The sequence below is a fragment of the Dendrobates tinctorius genome, unplaced genomic scaffold (assembly GCF_039654945.1).
Source record: "Dendrobates tinctorius isolate UK_male_01 unplaced genomic scaffold, ASM3965494v1 ptg000315l, whole genome shotgun sequence".
Lineage (NCBI taxonomy): Eukaryota > Metazoa > Chordata > Amphibia > Anura > Dendrobatidae > Dendrobates > Dendrobates tinctorius.
Window position 1 is genome coordinate 2,005,006 of NW_027361982.1, and position 21,014 is coordinate 2,026,019.

Here is a 21,014-nt window from a genome sequence, read left to right on the forward strand (position 1 = left end):
ACCTCGTACACACACGTCTCCGCTTCGTACACCTCGTACACACACGGCTCAGCTCCGTACACCTCGTACACCCACGGCTCCGCTCCATACACCTCGTACACACGGCTCCGCTCTGTACACCTCGTACACACACGTCTCCGCTTCGTACACCTCGTACACACACGTCTCCGCTTCGTACACCTCGTACACACACGGCTCCGCTCCGTACACCTCATACACACACAGCTCTGCTACATCCACACTGTAAATCCTGACCCCACACATACTTACCTCAACCAGCACCATGACAACAGCAAAGCAGAGTCTTGCAGACGGTAGAGGCAAGGCTGAGCGCACAGGACCTGTGATGAGGTCACAGGAGGGGCGGAGTCAGGGGTGACATGATGGGGGTCTGGACAAAGGCTCCTGATCATGTGACCCCCTGACTCCTCCCCTCCTGTGACCTCATCACAGGTCCTGCGAACAGAGCGAGCAGGCAAGCGAGTGCGACGCTGTGAGTGGCTGCGGGGGGGAGGGGGTCTCATGCTAAGGCGAGGATGGGGTGCATGGGGGGGGCGGCTTAGCTCCCTGCAGTGCGGGAGGAACTTGAAACTATCACCGCCATGCCCGCAGAGGGCCAGCGGCAGGAGCAACAGTGGCCGCAGCAGCTGGCAAGCGGCCACCCGCGGCCCACGTGACAGCGGCCCACGTGACAGCGGCCCAGCGGGAAAATGCCCGGTTGGTTATATTGCCAATCCGGGCCTGATAACTGGTGTAACTTCATGGAATTTGAGCGATACAGAGTTTTCATCAATCACTACATTTCTGCTGATTGTTACTGTGTTGGTCTCTGGGTGCAGGATTCTGTATCCCTTGAGTTTTGCTATAGCACACCAGGACTCTTGCTTTGCGTGTGATTCCCACTTGGAACGTTTTTCTTTAGGAACATACATAAATGTTTTGCTTCCAAATATCCTGAGGTGCTTCAGGTTAGGCTTCTCGCAGTTCCATAGCTCATATGGAGTTTTATTTGTGGCTTTACCTGGCACTCTGTTTTGAAGATAGTAAGCTGTCATGATGGCTTCTCCTCAATACGTTGTAGGTAGATTTGCATCAAACAACATACTTCTTCCACTTTCACAGAGAGTACGGTTCTTTCTCTCTACAATGCCATTTTGTTCTGGGTTGTATGGAATGGTAGTCTGGAACACAATTCCATCCTTTTCCAAAATGGTTTGCACCTTACCACTTGTATATTCAGTTCCATTATCTGCACGCAGGACTTTTGACATTCTTCCAAATTTGTTAAACACTACAGCAACATATTCTTCAAGTTTCTGTGGAACTTCATCCTTACTGTGAAGCAGGTAGGTGATTGTATATCTGGAGTAGTCATCAATAAATGTGATGAGGTTTTGAACAGCTGACATGTGCCCGCAATAGGCGCAGGTGGAATTGCGATCCACCTGTGTCTATTAACTAGTTACACTCCACTGTCAAACGCTGACAGCGGCATTTAACCAGCGCTTCCTGCCGTGCGGCCGGAAATGTGCGCATCGAAGACCCCCGTCAAGTGATCGGGGGTCAGCGATGCGTTGGCATAACCACCAGATGTCTCCTGGAGGTGTCCATGGTTGTTGATGCCTGACTGCTATGAGCGCCACCCGGTGGTCAGCGCTCATGGCAATGCTGTATTTCTGCTACATATAGGCGATCTGAGCATCGCGTATATGTAGCAGAGCCGCTCATGCTATGGCAGCTTCTAGCCTCCCATGGAGGTTATTGAAGCATGCTAAAAGGAAAAAAAAGAGTTTTAAAAAATATAAAAAAAAATAAAGAAAACCTAAAAGCTTAAATCACCCCCCTTTTGCCCCATTCAAAACAAAACAATAAAAAAAAACATATACACTACTGTAAATTTGGGGTCACCCAGACAATTTTGTGTTTTCCATGAAAACTCATACTTTTATTAATCAAATGGGTTGCCAAATGAATTTAAAATCTTGTCCAGACATTGACAAGGTTAAAAATAAAAAAGATTTTTATTTGAAATAATAATTTTCTCCTTCAAACTTTTCTTTCGTTAAAGAATGCTCGCTTTGCAGCAATTACAGCATTGCAGACCTTTGGCATTCTAGCAGTTAATTTGCTGAGGTATTCTGGAGAAATTTCCCATGCTTCCAGAAACCCCTCCCACAAGTTGGTTTGGCTTGATGGGCACTTTTTGCGTACCATACGGGCAAGCTGCTCCAACAGCTCAATGGGGTTGAGATCTGGTGACTGTGCTGGCCACTCCATTACAGATAGAATACCAGCTGCCTGCTTCTTCCCTAAATAGTTCATGCATAATTTGGAGGAGTGCGTTGGGTCACAGTCCTGTTGTAGGATGAAATTGGCTCCAATCAAGCGCTGTCCACAGGGTATGGTATGGCATTTGCAAAATGGAGTTATAGCCTTCATTATTCAAAATCCCTTTTACCTTGTACAAATCTCCCACTATACCAGCACCAAAGCAACCCCAGAACATCACATTACCTCCACCATGCTTGACAGATGGCATCAGGCACTCTCCCAGCATCTTTTCAGTTGTTCTGCGTCTCACAAATGTTCTGTGTGATCCAAACACCTCAAACTTGGATTCATCTGTCCATAACACTTTTTTCCAATCTTCCTCTGTCCAATGTCTGTGTTCTTTTGCTTATATTAATCTTTTCCTTTTATTAGCCAGTCTCAGATATGGCCTCTTCACTGTAGACGTTAACACTGGCGTTTAGCGTGTACTATTTAATGAAGCAGCTAGTTGAGGACCTGCGAGGCATTGATTTCTCAAACTACAGACTCTAATATAATTGTCTTGTTGCTCAGTTGTGCAGCGGGGTCTCCCACTTCTCTTTCAACTCTGGTTAGAGCCTGTTTGTGCTCTCCTCTGAAGGGAGTAGTACACACTGTTGTAGGAAATCTTCAGTTTCTTAGAAATTAAGGCTATTCCATGCGAGAAATTGCCAAGAACAAGAATAGATTGTCGAGTTTCACATGAAAGTTCTATTTTTCTGGCCATTTTGAGAGTTTAATGGAACCAACAAATGTAATGCTCCAGATTCTCAACTAGCTCAAAAGAAGGTCAGGGTTTATAGCTTCGCTAATCAGCCAAACTGTTTTCAGCTGTGCTAACATACTTGTACAAGGGTTTTCAGGGGTATTCTAACCATCCATTAGGCTTCTTACACAGTTAACAAACACAAAGTACCATATGAACACTGGAGTGATGGTTGTTGGAAATAGGCCTCTATACACCTATGAAGATATTGCAATACAAACCAGATGTTTGCAGCTAGAATAGTCATTTAACACATTAACAATGTAATAGAGTGTATTTATGAATCACTTAATGTTAGTTTCATTGGAAAAAACTGTGCTTTTCTTTAAAAAATAAGGAAATTTCTAAGTGGCCCTAAACTTTTGAACGCTAGTGTACACATATTAGGTATCGCCCTGTTCAGAGAAAAAGGATTAACCCGAACGCTAAATGGCATAGCGAGAAAAAAAGAAAAAAAACGCCAGAATTACGTTTTTTAGGTTGCTGTGACATTGCATTAAAATGCAATAACGGGCGATCAAAAGAACTTATCTGCACAAAAGTGGTATCATTAAAAATGTGAGCTCTGTGCGTAAAAAAAACAAAAAAACAAGCCCTCACCCAACCCAAGATCATGAAAAATTGAGACGCTACGGGTCTCGGAAGATGGCGCAATTTATTTTTTTCTTTTTAACAAACTTTGGATTTTTTTTCACCACTTAAGTAAAAGAGAACCTTGACATGTTTGGTATCTATGAACTCTTAATGACCTGGAGAATCATAATGGCAGGTCACTTTTAGCATTTAGTGAACTTAGAAAAAAAAGCCAAGCAAAAAACAAGTGTGGGACTGCATTCTTTTGCAATTTCACGGCACTTGGAATTTTTTTCCCTTTTTGTAGTACATGACATGTTAGAATCAATGATGTCGTTCAAAAGTACAACTCGTCCCGCAAAAAACAAGCCCTCACATGGCCATATTGACAGAAAAATAAAAAAGTTATGGGAAAAATGGAAATGCAAAACCAAAAAATACCCCTGGTCATTACTGCTGCTTACATGCTGCGCTTTTCTTTTGAATTCATCCACAAGTTTGCCTTTAACATACTCTAGTGTCAGCTCATCATCTGGCTGTGCATCTAGTGCAGTCATGAGTGTGTAATATCTCTCTGGAAGGCCACTTAATAGAAGTGCAGCAACATGAAAATCTTTTTCTTCTCCAAGACCCCGGAGACGCTCCACAATCTCTAGGGTGTTTCTTATATAGTCCTGCATACTTTGTCCATCACTTGCTTAGCTTAGACTGATACAGCTTTCTCATGAGATAAAACTTATTGCTGAGATTTAATCTTTCATGCACTTTCTGTAACTCATCCCACATCTCCTTTGCAGTTGCACACTTGCATATATGCCCAATCTGATTATCATCTACACTGAGGGAGATCATGCTTTGTGCTTTCTGATCCTTCTCCGGCCAGTCATCTGGTAATGGATGAGGCACTTGTTCCAGACTATATTTCCACGTACCTTCTCTTATTAGCAGCATTTTCACCTTTAATTTCCAGGACTGGTAGTTCTGGCTAGTGAGGTTTGGCAATGAGAACTTGACAAGATTGCTGCTAGAGGACATCTTATCTGTTGCTCTCTGCTTGCTTTTGCTTTGGGCTTCTGTTGCTGTGTTAGGCTGATTTGATATTAGCGTTTTCTTAAGCTCCACCTACTTACTCATGCATTCTGCGTACCTAACATTGTGTACGCAGGGACATGCGTTGTATGCGGATGCGTCAACGTGCGTTATTTTGACGTGTCCACCGAATGCATCATGTTGCATTTTCTTGTGTTCAGCGGACACGTCAAAACGACGCATCCACATACAACGCATGTCCCTGCGTATACTTAGATAGGTACGCAGGACGCATGCGGAAGTAGGGGGAGCTTAAGGAAAGAAGTCTGCAACACCACGCTGCAGACTCAAACGCTAATGTGAATTTAGCCTTACTCTGGGGTTCTGTGTCACTCTGGGCCCATAACGTGTTGGCAGCGGATCATTCAGGATACTCTCCAAGCGAGTGACAACAGAGCTTCTTTATTTAGGAACATTCAGGAACAATATACAGTTGTGGGCAAAAGTATTGACACCCCTGCAATTCTGTCAGATAATACTCAGTTTCTTCCTGAAAATGATTGCAAACACAAATCCTTTGGTATTATTATCTTCATTTAATTTGTCTTAATGAAAAAACACAAAAAGAATTGTCCTACAGCCAAATTGGATATAATTCCACACCAAACATCAAAAAGAGGGTGGACAAAAGTATTGGCACTGTTCGAAAAATCATGTGATGCTTCTCTAATTTGTGTAAGTAACAGCACCTGTAACTTACCTGTGGCACCTAACAGGTGTTGGCAATAACTAAATCACACTTGCAGCCAGTTGACATGGATTAAAGTTGACTCAACCTCTGTCCTGTGTCCTTGTGTGTACCACATTGAGCATGGAGAAAAGAAAGAGGACCAAAGAACTGTCTGAGGACTTGAGAAACCAAATTGTGAGGAAGCATGAGCAATCTCAAGGCTACAAAGACCTGAATGTTCCTGTGTCTACCGTGCGCAGTGTCATCAAGAAGTTTAAAGCCCATGGCACTGTGGCTAACCTCCCTAGATGTGGACGGAAAAGAAAAATTGACAAGAGATTTCAACGCAAGATTGTGCGAATATTGGATAAAGAACCTCGACTAACATCCAAACAAGTTCAAGCTGCCCTGCAGTCTGAGGGTACAACAGTGTCAACCCGTACTATCCGTCGGTGTCTGAATGAAAAGAGATTTCTTACCCCGAGACATAAAAAAGCCAGAGTTTGCCAAAACTTACCTGAAAAAGCCTAAAACGTTTTGGAAGAATGTTCTCTGGTCAGGTGAGACAAAAGTAGAGCTTTTTGGGCAAAGGCATCAACATAGAGTTTACAGGAGAAAAAAAGAGGCATTCAAAGAAAAAACATGGTCCCTACAGTCAAACATGGCGGAGTGTTGTGAGTTCATTTTTCCCTTCACCATTGAGGTCTGATGAACTCCCGCCTCTGGTGAAGGAAGGTAGTGAGACTGATTACCAAACACCTGGGCAGCTAGATGATGACTGGGTGGCTGGAATTGAGGACTGGATATAAGGCTGCCGATGCCCTTCTTCCTGGCTGGTGATTTTCCTGCTGAATTCTTGGAGACCAGTCTGATTCCTGCATCTCAAAGCTAAGTTTTTCTGCTCTGCTTTGTACTCTTCAGTTTTGTTTTTGTTTTGCCTTGTTTTTTGGGAGTTCTGCCATCCCCGGCTGGGGGTGAGCTGAATTCCATTTTTGTCTCTGATCTGTTGATCTTTTGCTCTGTCTTCAGAATATACCTGAGTGCTGATATAGTCTTTTGAAGCCTAGCGACTTCAGGGCCTGTTTTTCCTATCAGACGGTTGGCTCATTTTGATAGGGTTTTTGCGGATGGCAGACAGCAGCTTTCCTATCCTGTCCTATGTAGTTAGCTTGGGCCCCATCATTTGCTCAACCTATCTTTCTATCTGTGTTAGTGTTTTCATCTTGCTTCACCGTCATTATATGTTGGGGGCTGCCTATTGCTTTGGGGTCTGCTCTGGGGCAGTTTAGTTTTTCCCCTTTCTGTCTTTAGGTTATGTAGTTCTCAGGCTGTGATCGAGGGGTCTAGGGCACCGTAGGAACCCCCCACGGTTACTGCTAGTTGCTGTGGATAGGTCCAGGGGTCTGCAATCCGATAGCTGCCAACCTCTCTGGTTTTTCTGGACTTAGCTGGTATTTTGTTTTTTCCTCCTTCGGTGACTCATCATAACAGAATCACCAGCCATACCGCAGATCCTAGGGTGCTCAATAGCAGGAGAGAATTGTAAAAAAAAAAAAAATTCTTGAATTTCCAGAATAATTGTAAATTATTTTTTGCCTTGAAGCCTAACTCGTCGGGGAACTCCGCGCAGCAGGTTAAAATTGTCATCTCTTTGCTGCGCGGCGATCCCCAGGATTGGGCGTTTTCTTTGAAACCTGATGATCCTATTCTGAATAATGTGAATGCATTTTTTCAAGCCTTGGGGTTGTTGTATGATGAATCTAATGCTATTGATCAGGCTGAAAAGACCCTGTTGGCATTAAGCCAGGGTCGGGATTCGGCAGAGTTGTACTGTCAAAAATTCTGAAAGTGGGCGGTCCTTACTACCTGGAATGATGGTGCCTTGGCAGCCCTCTTTCGGAAGGGTTTGTCAGAAACTGTAAAAGATACTATGGTGGGATTTCTTGTTCCCTCTGGTCTTGACGATTCTATGTCATTAGCCATTCAGGTGGATCGGCGTTTACGTGAACGCAAAACTACACGAGAGATGTTGCCACCTGTTGAACAAATGTCTGAACCTATGCAATGTGATAGAGTTTTGCCTAAGGCGCAACGTCAGGAGTTCAGAAGGCGTAATAAGCTGTGTTTTTTTTGTGGAGATGCCTCGCATATTATTTCTGTCTGCCCTAAACGAGAGAAACGTTGTGCACACACGTTTTCTGTGGGTGGTGTTCAACCTAAGTTTCTTCTGGCAATTACTCTGATCTGCACCCTGTCCACATTTTCCACCAAGGCTTTTGTGGATTCAGGAGCAGCTCTTAACCTGATGGACTTGGATTTTGCTAAACGTTGTGGATTTCCTATGACACCTCTGCGGACGCCTATCCCTTTGAGGGGGATTGATGCTACTCCTTTGGCGAAGAATAAACCTCAGTTTTGGACCCAGGTGGTAATGCGGGTCGCCCCAGACCATCAAGAAAATTGCAGATTTTGGGTGTTGCATAATTTGCATGATACCATTGTTCTGGGGTTTCCCTGGTTGCAAATCCATAATCCAGTTCTGGATTGGAAATCTTTGCCTGTGGTGAGTTGGGGTTGTCAGTGTGCCCTTAGTGATGCTCCTGTTTTCTCCACCTCTCCCCAGTCGCATGATGTTCCTGACTATTTGGCTGACTTTTATGATATATTTAGTGAGAATGAGTCTGCTCATAGGAGTTATGACTGTGCAATTGAGCTGAACCCGGGGTGTAAATTCCCCAAGGGTCGGCTTTTCAATTTATCTGTACCCGAGCACGAGGCTATGCGATCCTATATTAAGGAGGCATTGGAGAAGGGTCATATTAGACCATCCTCTTCACCCTTAGGTGCTGGGTTTTTTTTCGTGGCTAAAAAGGATGGTTCATTAAGGCCTTGTATTGACTATCGTGCCCTCAACAAAATTACTGTTAAATATCAGTATCCGTTACCCCTGATTTCTGATCTATTCTCTAGAGTTAAAGGTGCTTGCTGGTTTACCAAGCTTGACCTCAGGGGGGCGTATAATCTTATTCGCATTAAGCATGGGGATGAATGGAAGACGGCGTTTAATACTCCGGAGGGACATTTTGAGTACCTGGTGATGCCTTTTGGGCTCACTAATGCCCCTTCTGTCTTCCAGTGCTTCATGAACGATATATTCCGAGACTTTGTGGATAAATTTTTGATTATCTATCTGGATGATATTTTGATCTTCTCCAAGAATTGGAACTCTCATGTGGAACATGTTCGGACTGTGTTCCGGATTTTGAGGGAGAATTCCCTGTATGTCAAGGGATCGAAATGCCTTTTTGGGGTACAGAGGATTTCATTTTTGGGATTTATTTTGTCTCCGTCAACTATTGAAATGGACCCGGCCAAGGTACAGGCCATTTATGATTGGGTTCAGCCCACTTCTTTGAAGGCCCTCCAGAAGTTTTTGGGTTTTGCTAATTTTTATCGGAAATTTATAGCTAATTTTTCTGGTATTGCCAAGCCATTGACGGATTTGACTAGGAAGGGTGCTGATGTGCTGAATTGGTCTCCGGAGGCTGTTTCTTCCTTTCAGGAGCTGAAGCGAAGATTCACTTCTGCTCCGGTTTTGCGGCAACCTGATGTCTCACTCCCGTTTCAGGTGGAGGTGGACGCTTCTGAGATTGGTGCAGGACCGGTGTTGTCCCAAAAAGATCCTGTGACATCTAAAATGAATCCTTGTGCTTTCTTTTCCCGAAAGTTCTCCCCATCCGAACGTAACTATGATGTGGGGAATCGGGAACTGTTGGCCATGAAATGGGCATTTGAGGAGTGGAGACATTGGTTGGAGGGAGCCAAACACCAAGTCGTGGTCCTTACTGACCACAAGAATTTGATTTACCTGGAGTCGGCCAAGCGCTTGAATCCTAGACAGGCTAGGTGGGCCTTGTTTTTCACACGCTTTGATTTTGTGGTCTCTTTTCTTCCTGGCACTAAGAATGTCAAGGCAGACGCCCTCTCTAGGAGTTTCCTTGCTGATTCTCCTGTTGTGACTAAGCCTGCTACCATCTTAGGCGAGGGGGTAGTTCTTTCTGCCATCTCGCCCGATTTGAGACGTGCTCTTGAAGAATTTCAGGAGGACAAACCTGAGCGTTGTCCCAGTGGAAAGTTGTATGTTCCTGACCAGTGGAGGAAGAGAGTGATGTCTGAAGTTCATTGCTCTGCATTGGCTGGTCATCCAGGTATTTTTGGTACTAGAGATTTGGTGAGTCGGTCTTTTTGGTGGCCCGCCTTGTCTCATGATGTCAGGAATTTTGTGCAGTCCTGTGGGACTTCCTCCCGGTCTAAACCTTGTTCTCGCTCTAGTGGCTTGTTGATGCCTTTGCCAGTGCCCAGGAGGCCATGGACCCATATTTCAATGGATTTTATCTCTGATATGCCTGTCTCTCAGAGAATGACTGTTATTTGGGTGATTTGTGATGGATTCTCTAAGATGGTCCATCTTGTACCACTCCCTAAGTTGCCATCTTCCTCTGAGTTGGTGCCCTTGTTTTTGCAACAGGTGGTTCGCTTGCACAGGATTTCTGAGTACATTGTATCTGACAGAGGAGTTCAGTTTGTGTCTAGATTTTGGAGGACTTTCTGTTCCAAGCTGGGAATTCAGTTGTCCTTCTCCTCTGCGTTTCACCCTCAGACCAATGGGCAGACGGAGAGAACAAACCAGACTTTGGAGTCGTATTTGAGATGTTTTATTTCTGCCGATCAGGATGATTGGGTTTCATTTTTGCCCTTGGCCGAATTTGCTTTAAATAATAGAGCTAGTTCTGCCACTTTGATGTCACCTTTTTTTTGTAACTTTGGTTTTCACCCTCGATTTTCTTCAGGGCAAGTGGAGCCTTCTGCCTGCCCAGGTGTTGACACTGTGGTGGAGAGAATGCACCAGATCTGGGACCAAGTAGTGGATAAGTTGTCTCTCTCCCAGGAAAAGGCCCAGCGGTTTTCCAACCGGCGTAGGACCGTTGGTCCCCAGTTTAAGGTGGGTGATATGGTTTGGTTGTCATCAAAAAATATCGCTATGAAGGTGGCTTCTCCTAAGTTTAAGCCTAGATTTATTGGACCTTACAAGATTTTGGAGATTATTAATCCGGTCTCTTTTCGGTTGGCTCTTCCTGTCACATTTAAAATTCATAAGTCCTTGTTGAAGAGGTGTGTTGAACCAGTAGTTCCTGTGGTGGCACCTCCTGACCCGGTATTGGTTGAAGGTAACATGGAATATGAGGTAGAGAAGATACTGGATTCCCGTCTGGCTAGACGGAGACTCCAGTATTTGGTTAAGTGGAAGGGTTATGGTCAGGAGGATAATTCCTGGGTCTCTGCCTCTGATATTCATGCCTAAAGATTGGTGCGTGCCTTTCATCGGGCTCACCCGGATTGCCCTGGTGGCATGGATGAGGGTTCGGTGACCCCCTCCTCAAGGGGGAGGTACTGTTGTGAGTTCATTTTTCCCTTCACCATTGAGGTCTGATGAACTCCCGCCTCTGGTGAAGGAAGGTAGTGAGACTGATTACCAAACACCAGGGCAGCTAGATGATGACTGGGTGGCTGGAATTGAGGACTGGATATAAGGCTGCGGATGCCCTTCTTCCTGGCTGGTGATTTTCCTGCTGGATTCTTGGAGACCAGTCTGATTCCTGCATCTCAAAGCTAAGTTTTTCTGCTCTGCTTTGTACTCTTCAGTTTTGTTTTTGTTTTGCCTTGTTTTTTGGGAGTTCTGCCATCCCCAGCTGGGGGTGAGCTGAATTCCATTTTTGTCTCTGATCTGTTGATCTTTTGCTCTGTCTTCAGAATATACCTGAGTGCTGATATAGTCTTTTGAAGCCTAGCGACTTCAGGGCCTGTTTTTCCTATCAGTCGGTTGGCTCATTTTGATAGGGTTTTTGCGGATGGCAGACAGCAGCTTTCCTATCCTGTCCTATGTAGTTAGCTTGGGCCCCATCATTTGCTCAACCTATCTTTCTATCTGTGTTAGTGTTTTCATCTTGCTTCACCGTCATTATATGTTGGAGGCTGCCTATTGCTTTGGGGTCTGCTCTGGGGCAGTTTAGTTTTTCCCCTTTCTGTCTTTAGGTTATGTAGTTCTCCGGCTGTGATCGAGGGGTCTTGGGCACCGTAGGAACCCCCCACGGCTACTGCTAGTTGTTGTGGATAGGTCCAGGGGTCTGCAATCCGATAGCTGCCAACCTCTGTGGTTTTTCTGGACTTAGCTGGTATTTTGTTTTTTCCTCCTTCGGTGACTCATCATAACAGCGGAGGTTCCCTGATGTTTTGGGGTTGCTTTGCTGCCTCTGGCACTGGACTGCTTGACCGTGTGCATGGCATTATGAAGTCTGAAGACTACCAACAAATTTTGCAGCATAATGTAGGGCCCAGTGTGAGAAAGCTGGGTCTCCCTCAGAGGTCATGGGTCTTTCAGCAGGACAATGACCCAAAACACACTTCAAAAAGCACTAGAAAATGGTTTGAGAGAAAGCACTGGAGACTTCTAAGGTGACCAGCAATGAGTCCAGACCTGAATCCCATAGAACACCTGTGGAGAGATCTAAAAATGGCAGTTTGGAGAAGGCACCCTTCAAATATCAGGAACCTGGAGCAGTTTACCAAAGAAGAATGGTCTAAAATTCCAGCAGAGCATTGTAAGAAACTCATTGATGGTTACCGGAAGCGGTTGGTCGCCGTTATTTTGGCTAAAGATTGTGCAACCAAGTATTAGGTTGAGGGTGCCAATACTTTTGTCTGGCCCATTTTTGGAGTTTTGTGTGAAATGATCAATGTTTTGCTTTTTGCTTCATTCTCTTTTGTGTTTTTTCATTTAAGACAAATTAAATGAAGATAATAATACCAAAGAATTTGTGCTTGCAATCATATTCAGGAAGAAACTGAGTATTATCTGACAGAATTGCAGGGGTGTCAATACTTTTGGCCACAACTGTATGATAAGCTTAATAGATCAGGAATAAATAACTTGTGCGTCTCTATCTGTGCAGCATCTGCAGCAGGCTGCTTCTCTCATACACAGACACAGGAAAAGCAGGAAATACAGTCACATGCTCTCCCTGTGTGAGCCTCTGGGAGTTTTTTTTGCTGTAACTTTATGAACAGCATACAAATCTAGCAACTAAACACTCATAGACAGGAATGGAGTTGTTGCAACAAGCATATCCCAATAGTCTGTCACTCTCTGTCCTCCATGTGCAGTGCGGGGTCTGTCACTCTCTACCTGCCCTTCATGTGTAGTGCGGGTTCTGTCACTCTCTACCTGCCCTTCATGTGTAGTATGGGATCTGTCACTCCACCTGTTCTCTATGTGTAGTGCGGGATTTGTCACGCTCTACCTGTCCTCCATGTGCAGTGCTGGGTCAGTCACTCTCTACCTGCCCTCCATGTGTAGTGCAGGGTCTGTCACTTGCTATCTGTCCTCCTTGTGTAATGCAGGGTTTGTCACTCTCTACCTGTCCTCCATGTGTACTGCGGGGTCAGTCACTCTCTACCAGTACTAAAAGTGTAGTGTGGGATCTGTCACTCTCTGCTTAACCTCCATGAGTAGTGCAGGATGTCACTCCCTACTTGTCCTCCATGTGTAATGCAGGGTCTGACACCTCTCTACCTGTCCTCCATGTGTAGTGCAGGGTCTGTCACACTCTCCCTGCCTCCATGTGCAGTGCGGGGTACGTGACTCTTTACCTGTGCTTCATGTGTAGAGCAGGATTTGTCACTCTCTACCTGCCCTCCATGTGCAGTGTGGGGTCTGTTACTCTCTACCTGCTCTCCATATGTAGTACAGGGTCTGTCCTTTGCTCCTTGTCCTCCATGTACAGTGTCTTTCACTTGCTGCCTGTCCTTCATGTGCAGTGCAGGGTCTGTCACTTGCTCCCTGTCCGTCATGTGCAGTGCAGGGTCTGTCACTCATGCCTTGTCCTCCTTGTGCAGTGCAGGGTCTGTCACTTGCTCCCTGTCCTCCTTGTGCAGAGCGAGGTCTGTCACTTGCTGCCTGTCCTCCTTGTGCAGTGCAGGGTATGTCACTCATGCCTTGCCCCCCTTGTGCAGTGTAGGATCTGTCACTCATGCCTTGTCCTCCTTGTGCAGTGCAGGGTCTGTCACTTGCTCCCTGTACTCCTTGTGCAGAGCGAGGTCTGTCACTTGCTGCCTGTCCTTGTGCAGTGCAGAGTCTGTCACTTTCTCCCTGACCTCCACACGCAGTGCGAGGTCTGTCACTTGCTCCCTGTCCTTCATGTGCAGTGCAGGGTCTGTCACTCATGCCTTGTCCTCCTTGTGCAGTGTCTGTCACTCATGCCTTGTCCTCCTTGTGCAGTGCAGGGTCTGTCACTTGCTCCCTGTCCTCCTTGTGCAGTGCAGGGTATGTCACTCATGCCTTGCCCCCCTTGTGCAGTGTAGGATCTGTCACTCATGCCTTGTCCTCCTTGTGCAGTGCAGGGTCTGTCACTTGCTTCCTGTCCGTCATGTGCAGTGCAGGGTCTGTCACTCATGCCTTGTCCTCCTTGTGCAGTGCAGGGTCTGTCACTTGCTCCCTGTCCTCCTTGTGCAGAGCGAGGTCTGTCACTTGCTGCCTGTCCTTGTGCAGTGCAGGGTCTGTCACTTACTCCCTGACCTCCACACGCAGTGCGAGGTCTGTCACTTGCTCCCTGTCCTTCATGTGCAGTGCAGGGTCTGTCACTCATGCCTTGTCCTCCTTGTGCAGTGTCTGTCACTCATGCCTTGTCCGCCTTGTGCAGTGCAGGGTCTGTCACTTGCTCCCTGTCCTCCTTGTGCAGTGCAGGGTATGTCACTCATGCCTTGCCCCCCTTGTGCAGTGTAGGATCTGTCACTCATGCCTTGTCCTCCTTGTGCAGTGCAGGGTCTGTCACTTGCTCCCTGTACTCCTTGTGCAGAGCGAGGTCTGTCACTTGCTGCCTGTCCTTGTGCAGTGCAGGGTCTGTCACTTGCTCCCTGACCTCCACACGCAGTGCGAGGTCTGTCACTTGCTCCCTGTCCTTCATGTGCAGTGCAGGGTCTGTCACTCATGCCTTGTCCTCCTTGTGCAGTGTCTGTCACTCATGCCTTGTCCTCCTTGTGCAGTGCAGGGTCTGTCACTTGCTCCCTGTCCTCCTTGTGCAGTGCAGGGTATGTCACTCATGCCTTGCCCCCCTTGTGCAGTGTAGGATCTGTCACTCATGCCTTGTCCTCCTTGTGCAGTGCAGAGTCTGTCACTTGCTCCCTGTCCTCCTTGTGCAGTGCAGGGTCTGTCACTTGCTCCCTGACCGCCACACACAGTGCAGGGTCTGAAGTGACAGATGTGATCACAGGTTTCTTTATATAAAGTCAGTAAAACCCATACAAAATTGTGAAGTAAAATAATAAAGAGACTCTGACATAAATAAACCATTATTGCTGCATCAGTAATGACCCAGCAACGTTCTTTATCCCATATAGTAACAATAACAAGAACGGAATTACGGAGTTTCATCCTTAACGACAAGCACAGTCCTAAAATATATTGTTCATGTCCTAGAGTGTTTGCTATAAAAGCTACGAGTTGTAAATAACTTCGAGCCTGTTCAAAAACTGGAAAGTGGTTCTTAAGTGTGAAACTTAAATTAATTTCACCAAGTGGCGAAATCAGACCCATTATCAGGGATTAGTGGTGTTATGGGCATTTCCGGTGACTACCGAGCAGCACCACGTGACGCCGCCAGATCGCCCGATCCTTATGGAATGCTGGGAGGTGCGGAGTCCGGCAGGACGCGGGGCGCGTTGGGACTTGTAGTCTGCTGCTTCCTCGCCTGTTTCACTTTTGAAGCGATGGGGCAGGATAAGGACTACAAGTCCCGGCATTCCGTGCGCCGGCCCCACCTGTGGATGCGGAGCTACCTGCGTGTCCTGGAATGTGGGGGCGGGGCCTGCACCGAGACTTCGCCAAGTAACGAGAGAAGTGAAAAGACTCCCCGAAAGTGCAAAGAGGGGGCGGTGGAAGGAGAGCAGGTGAGAGACCCTCAGACAGTGGTGCTGTAGTGGAAATACTGTACAGGGGGTGTGTTGGGGGAACATTGGAAAGGGGTGAATGCTCTGCAGTGGGGGTGTCTTGGGGGAATACACTGTAAGGGGGGGGGATGCTCTGCAGGGGGGTGTCTTGGGGGAACACTGGAAAGGGGGGAATGCTCTGCAGGGGGGGTGTCTTGGGGGAAATGCTCTGCAGTGGGGGTGTCTTGGGGGAAATGCTCTGCAGTGGGGGTGTCTTGTACACTGTAAGGGGGGAATGCTCTGTAGGGGGGTGTCTTGGGGAAACGCTTTGCTGGGAGGTGAATGCTCTGCAGGCGGGTGTCTTGGGGGAATACACTGTAAGGGGGGGGATGCTCTGCAGTGGGGGTGTCTTGGGGGAAATGCTCTGCAGTGGGGGTGTCTTGGGGGAAATGCTCTGCAGTGGGGGTGTCTTGGGGGAAATGCTCTGCAGTGGGGGTGTCTTGGGGGAAATGCTCTGCAGTGGGGGTGTCTTGTACACTGTAAGGGGGGAATGCTCTGTAGGGGGGTGTCTTGGGGAAACGCTTTGCTGGGAGGTGAATGCTCTGCAGGCGGGTGTCTTGGGGGAATACACTGTAAGGGGGGGGATGCTCTGCAGGGGGGTGTCTTGGGGGAAATGCTCTGCAGTGGGGGTGTCTTGGGGGAAATGCTCTGCAGTGGGGGTGTCTTGGGGGAAATGCTCTGCAGTGGGGGTGTCTTGTACACTGTAAGGGGGGAATGCTCTGTAGGGGGGTGTCTTGGGGAAACGCTTTGCTGGGAGGTGAATGCTCTGCAAGGTGGGTGTCTTGGGGGAACACTGGAAAGGGCTGAATGCTCTGCAGGGTGGTGTCTTGGAATGCTCTGCAAGGTGTGAATACTCTGCAGTGGGGGTGTCTTGGGGGAATGCTCTGCAGTGGGGGTGTTTTGGGGGAATCCTCTGCAAGGGGGGAATGCTCTGCAGTGGTTGGGGAAACGCTTTGCTGGGAGGTGAATGCTCTGCAAGGTGGGTGTCTTGGGGGAACACTGGAAAGGGGGGAATGCTCTGCAAGGGGGTGTCTTGGGGAAACGCTTTGCTGGGGGTTGAATGCTCTGCAAGGTAGGAGTCTTGGGGGAACACTGGAAAGGGGTGAATGCTCTGCATTGGGGGTGTCTTGGGTGAATGCTCTGCAAGGGGTGAATGCTCTGCAGGGGGGTCTTTTGGGGGAATGCTTTGCAAGGGGTGAATGCTCTGCAGGGGGGGTCTTTTGGGGGAATGCTTTGCAAGGGGTGAATGCTCTGCAGGGGGTGTCTTGGGGGAATGCTTTGCAAGGGGTGAATGCTCTGCAGGGGGGTGTCTTGGGGAAATACTTTGCTGGGAGGTGACTGCTCTGCAAGGTGGGTGTCTTGGGGGAACACTGGAGAGGGGTGAATGCTCTGCAGTGGGGGTGTCTTGGGGGAATGCTCTGCAAGGGGTGAATGCTCTGCAGTGGGGGTGTCTTGGGGGAATGCTCTGAAAGGGGGGAATGCTCTGCAGTGGGGGTGTCTTGGGGGAATGCTCTGCAAGGGGGGAATGCTCTGCAAGGGGGGAATGCTCTGCAGTGGGGGTGTCTTGGGGGAATGCTCTGCAGTGGGGGTGTCTTGGGGGAATGCTCTGCAGTGGGGGTGTCTTGGGGGAATGCTCTGCAAGGTGGGAATGCTCTGCAGTGGGGGTGTCTTGGGGGAATACTCTGCAAGGGGGGAATGTTCTGCAGTGGTGGTGTCTGGGGGGAATACTCTGCAAGGGGGGAATGTTCTGCAGTGGTGGTGTCTTGGGGGAATACTCTGCAAGGGGGGAATGCTCTGCAGTGGGGGTGTCTTGGGGGAATACTCTGCAAGGGGGGAATGCTCTGCAGTGGGGGTGTCTTGGGGGAATACTCTGCAAGGGGGGAATGCTCTGCAGTGGGGGTGTCTTGGGGGAATACTCTGCAAGGGGGGAATGCTCTGCAGTGGGGATGTCTTGGGGGAATACTCTGCAAGGGGGGAATGCTCTGCAGTGGGGCTGTCTTGGGGGAATACTCTGCAAGGGGGGAATGCTTTGCAGTGGTGGTGTCTTGGGGGAATACTCTGCAAGGGGGGAATGCTCTGCAGTGGGGGTGTCTGGGGGGAATACTCTGCAAGGGGGAATGCTCTGCAGGGAGGTGTCTTGGGGGGAACACTGGAAAGGGGTGAATGCTCTGCAGTGCGGGTGTCTTGGGGGAATTCTATGCAGGGGGGTGTCTTGAGGAATGCTCTGCAGGGGGGTGTCTTGGGGGAATGCTCTGCAAGGGGGTGTCTTGGGGAAACGCTTTGCTGGGGGTTGAATGCTCTGCAAGGTGGGAGTCTTGGGGGAACACTGGAAAGGGGTGAATGCTCTGCATTGGGGGTGTCTTGGGTGAATGCTTTGCAGGGGGGTCTTTTGGGGGAATGCTTTGCAAGGGGTGAATGATCTGCAGGGGGGTGTCTTGGGGAAATACTTTGCTGGGAGGTGACTGCTCTGCCAGGTGGGTGTCTTGGGGGAACACTGGAGAGGGGTGAATGCTCTGCTGTGGGGGTGTCTTGGGGTGAATGCTCTGCAGTGGGTGTGCCTTGGGGGAATGCTCTGCAAGGGGGTGTCTTGGGGAAACTCTTTGCTGGGGGGTGAATGCTCTGCAAGGTGGGTGTCTTGGGGGAACATTGGAAAGGGGTGAATGCTCTGCAAGGGGGGAATGCTCTGCTGTGGGGGTGTCTTGGGGGAATACTCCGCAAGGGGGGAATGCTGTGCAGTGGGGGTGTCTGGGGGGAATGCTGTGCAGTGGGGGTAATCCTCTGCAAGGGGGTAATGCTCTGCTGTGGGGGTGTCTTGGGGGGGAATGCTCTGCAGTGGGGGTGTCTTGGGGGAGTACACTGTAAGGGGGGAATGCTCTGCAGGGGGGTGTCTTGGGGAAACGCTTTGCTGGGAGGTGAATGCTCTGCAAGGTGGGTGTCTTGGGGGAACACTGGAAAGGGGTGAATGCTCTGCAGGGGGGTGTCTTGGGGGAATGCTCTGCAAGGGGTGAATGCTCTGCAGTTTGGGTGTCTTGGGGGAATTCTCTGCAAGGGGGGAATGCTCTGCAGTGGGGGTGTCTTGGGGGAATTCTCTGCAAGGGGGGAATGCTCTGCAGTGGGGGTGTCTTGGGGGAATTCTCTGCAAGGGGGGAATGCTCTGCAGTGGGGGTGTCTTGGGGGAATGCTCTGCAGTGGGGGTGTCTTGGGGGAATACTCTGCAAGGGGGGAATGCTCTGCAGTGGGGGTGTCTTGGGAAACACTCTGCAAGGGGGGAATGCTCTGCGGGGGGGTGTCTTGGGGAAACGCTTTGCTGGGAGGTGAATGCTCTGCAAGGTGGGTGTCTTGGGGGAACACTGGAAAGGGGTGAATGCTCTGCAGTGCGGGTGTCTTGGGGGAATGCTCTGCAGTGCGGGAGTCTTGGAATGCTATGCAGGGGGGTGTCTTGGGGAAACGCTTTGCTGGGGGTTGAATGCTCTGCAAGGGGGTGTCTTGGGGAAACGCTTTGCTGGGGGTTGAATGCTCTGCAAGGTGGGAGTCTTGGGGGAACACTGGAAAGGGGTGAATGCTCTGCATTGGTGATGTCTTGGGTGAATGCTCTGCAGGGGGGTCTTTTGGGGGAATGCTTTGCAAGGGGTGAATGCTCTGCAGGGGGGTGTCTTGGGGAAATACTTTGCTGGGAGGTGACTGCTCTGCAAGGTGGGTGTCTTGGGGGAACACTGGAGAGGAGTATTGAATGCTCTGCAGTGGGGGTGACTTGGAATGCTCTGCAAGGGGTGAATGCTCTGCAGTGGGGGTGACTTGGAATGCTCTGCAAGGGGTGAATGCTCTGCAGTGGGAGTGTCTTGGGGGAATGCTCTGCAAGGGGGTGTCTTGGGGAAACCCTTTGCTGGGGGGTGAATTGTCTGCAAGGTGTGTGTCTTGGGGGAACACTGGAGAGGGGTGAATGTTCTGCAGGGGGGGTGTCTTGGGGAATGCTCTGCAGGGGGTGTCTTGGGGAAACGCTTTGCTGGGAGGTGAATGCTCTGCAAGGTGGGTATCTTGGGGGAACACTGGAGAGGGGTGAATGCTCTGCAGGGGGGTGTCTTGGGGGAATGTTCTGCAGGGGGGTGGCTTGGGGAAACACTTTGCTGAGAGGTGAATACTCTGCAAGGTGGGTGTCTTGGGGGAACACTGGAGAGGGGTGAATGCTCTGCAGGGGGTTGTCTTGGGGAAACGCTTTGGGAGGTGAATGCTGTGCAAGGTGGGTGTCTTGGGGGAACACTGGAAAGGGGTGAATGCTCTGCAGGGGGGGTGTCTTGGGGGAATGCTCTGCAAGGGGTGAATGCTCTGCAGTGGGGGTGTCTTGGGGGAATGCTCTGCAAGGGGTGAATGCTCTGCAGTGGGGGTGTTTTGGGGGAATGCTCTGCAAGGGGTGAATGCTCTGCAGTGGGGGTGTCTTGGGGGAATGCTCTGCAATGGGGATGTCTTGGGGGAATGCTCTGCAAGGGGGGAAACGCTTTGCTGGGGGGTGTATGCTCTGCAAGGTGGGTGTCTTGGGGGGAACATTGGAGTGGGGTGAATGCTCTGAAGTGGGGGTGTCTTGGGGGAATGCTCTGCAAGGGGGGAATGCTATGCAGGGGGGTGTCTTGGGGAAACGCTTTGCTGGGGGTTGAATGCTCTGCAAGAGGGTGTCTTGGGGAAACGCTTTGCTGGGGGTTGAATGCTCTGCAAGGTGGGAGTCTTGGGGGAACACTGGAAAGGGGTGAATACTCTGCATTGGGGGTGTCTTGGGTGAATGCTCTGCAAGGGGTGAATGCTCTGCATTGGGGGTGTCTTGGGTGAATGCTCTGCAAGGGGTGAATGCTCTGCAGGGGGGTCTTTTGGGGGAATGCTTTGCAAGGGGTGAATGCTCTGCAGGGGGGTGTCTTGGGGAAATACTTTGCTGGGAGGTGACTGCTCTGCAAGGTGGGTGTCTTGGGGGAACACTGGAGAGGAGTATTGAATGCTCTGCAGTGGGGGTGACTTGGAATGCTCTGCAAGGGGGGAATGCTCTGCAGTGGGGGTGACTTGGAATGCTCTGCAAGGGGGGAATGCTATGCAGGGGGGTGTCTTGGGGAAACGCTTTGCTGGGGGTTGAATGCTCTGCAAGGGGGTGTCTTGGGGAAACGCTTTGCTGGGGGTTGAATGCTCTGCAAGGTGGGAGTCTTTGGGGGAACACTGGAAAGGGGTGAATGCTCTGCATTGGGGGTGTCTTGGGTGAATGCTCTGCAAGGGGTGAATGCTCTGCAGGGGGGTCTTTTGGGGGAATGCTTTGCAAGGGGTGAATGCTCTGCAGGGGGTTGTCTTGGGGAAATACTTTGCTGGGAGGTGACTGCTCTGCAAGGTGGGTGTCTTGGGGGAACACTGGAGAGGAGTATTGAATGCTCTGCAGTGGGGGTGACTTGGAATGCTCTGCAAGGGGTGAATGCTCTGCAGTGGGAGTGTCTTGGGGGAATGCTCTGCAAGGGGGTGTCTTGGGGAAACTCTTTGCTGGGGGGTGAATTGTCTGCAAGGTGTGTGTCTTGGGGGAACACTAGAGAGGGGTGAATG

The 21,014-nt window shown here is 49.3% G+C and overlaps 1 protein-coding gene across 2 annotated transcripts in view; it reads left to right on the plus strand.

Annotated features, from left to right (window-relative positions):
- The first annotated feature begins 474 nt into the window (after positions 1-474).
- The window catches only part of PPP1R13L (protein phosphatase 1 regulatory subunit 13 like), a 45,402-nt gene continuing 24,862 nt past the window's right edge, over positions 475-21,014 (plus strand). Inside the window, exon 1 of one of the 2 annotated variants that reach the window (XM_073561244.1) lies at positions 475-493. The gene's annotated coding sequence lies outside the window, so the exon portion shown is untranslated. Of the gene's footprint in view, positions 494-15,253; positions 15,411-21,014 lie in introns of those variants that run through there. The other variant, XM_073561243.1, reaches the window with a different exon arrangement.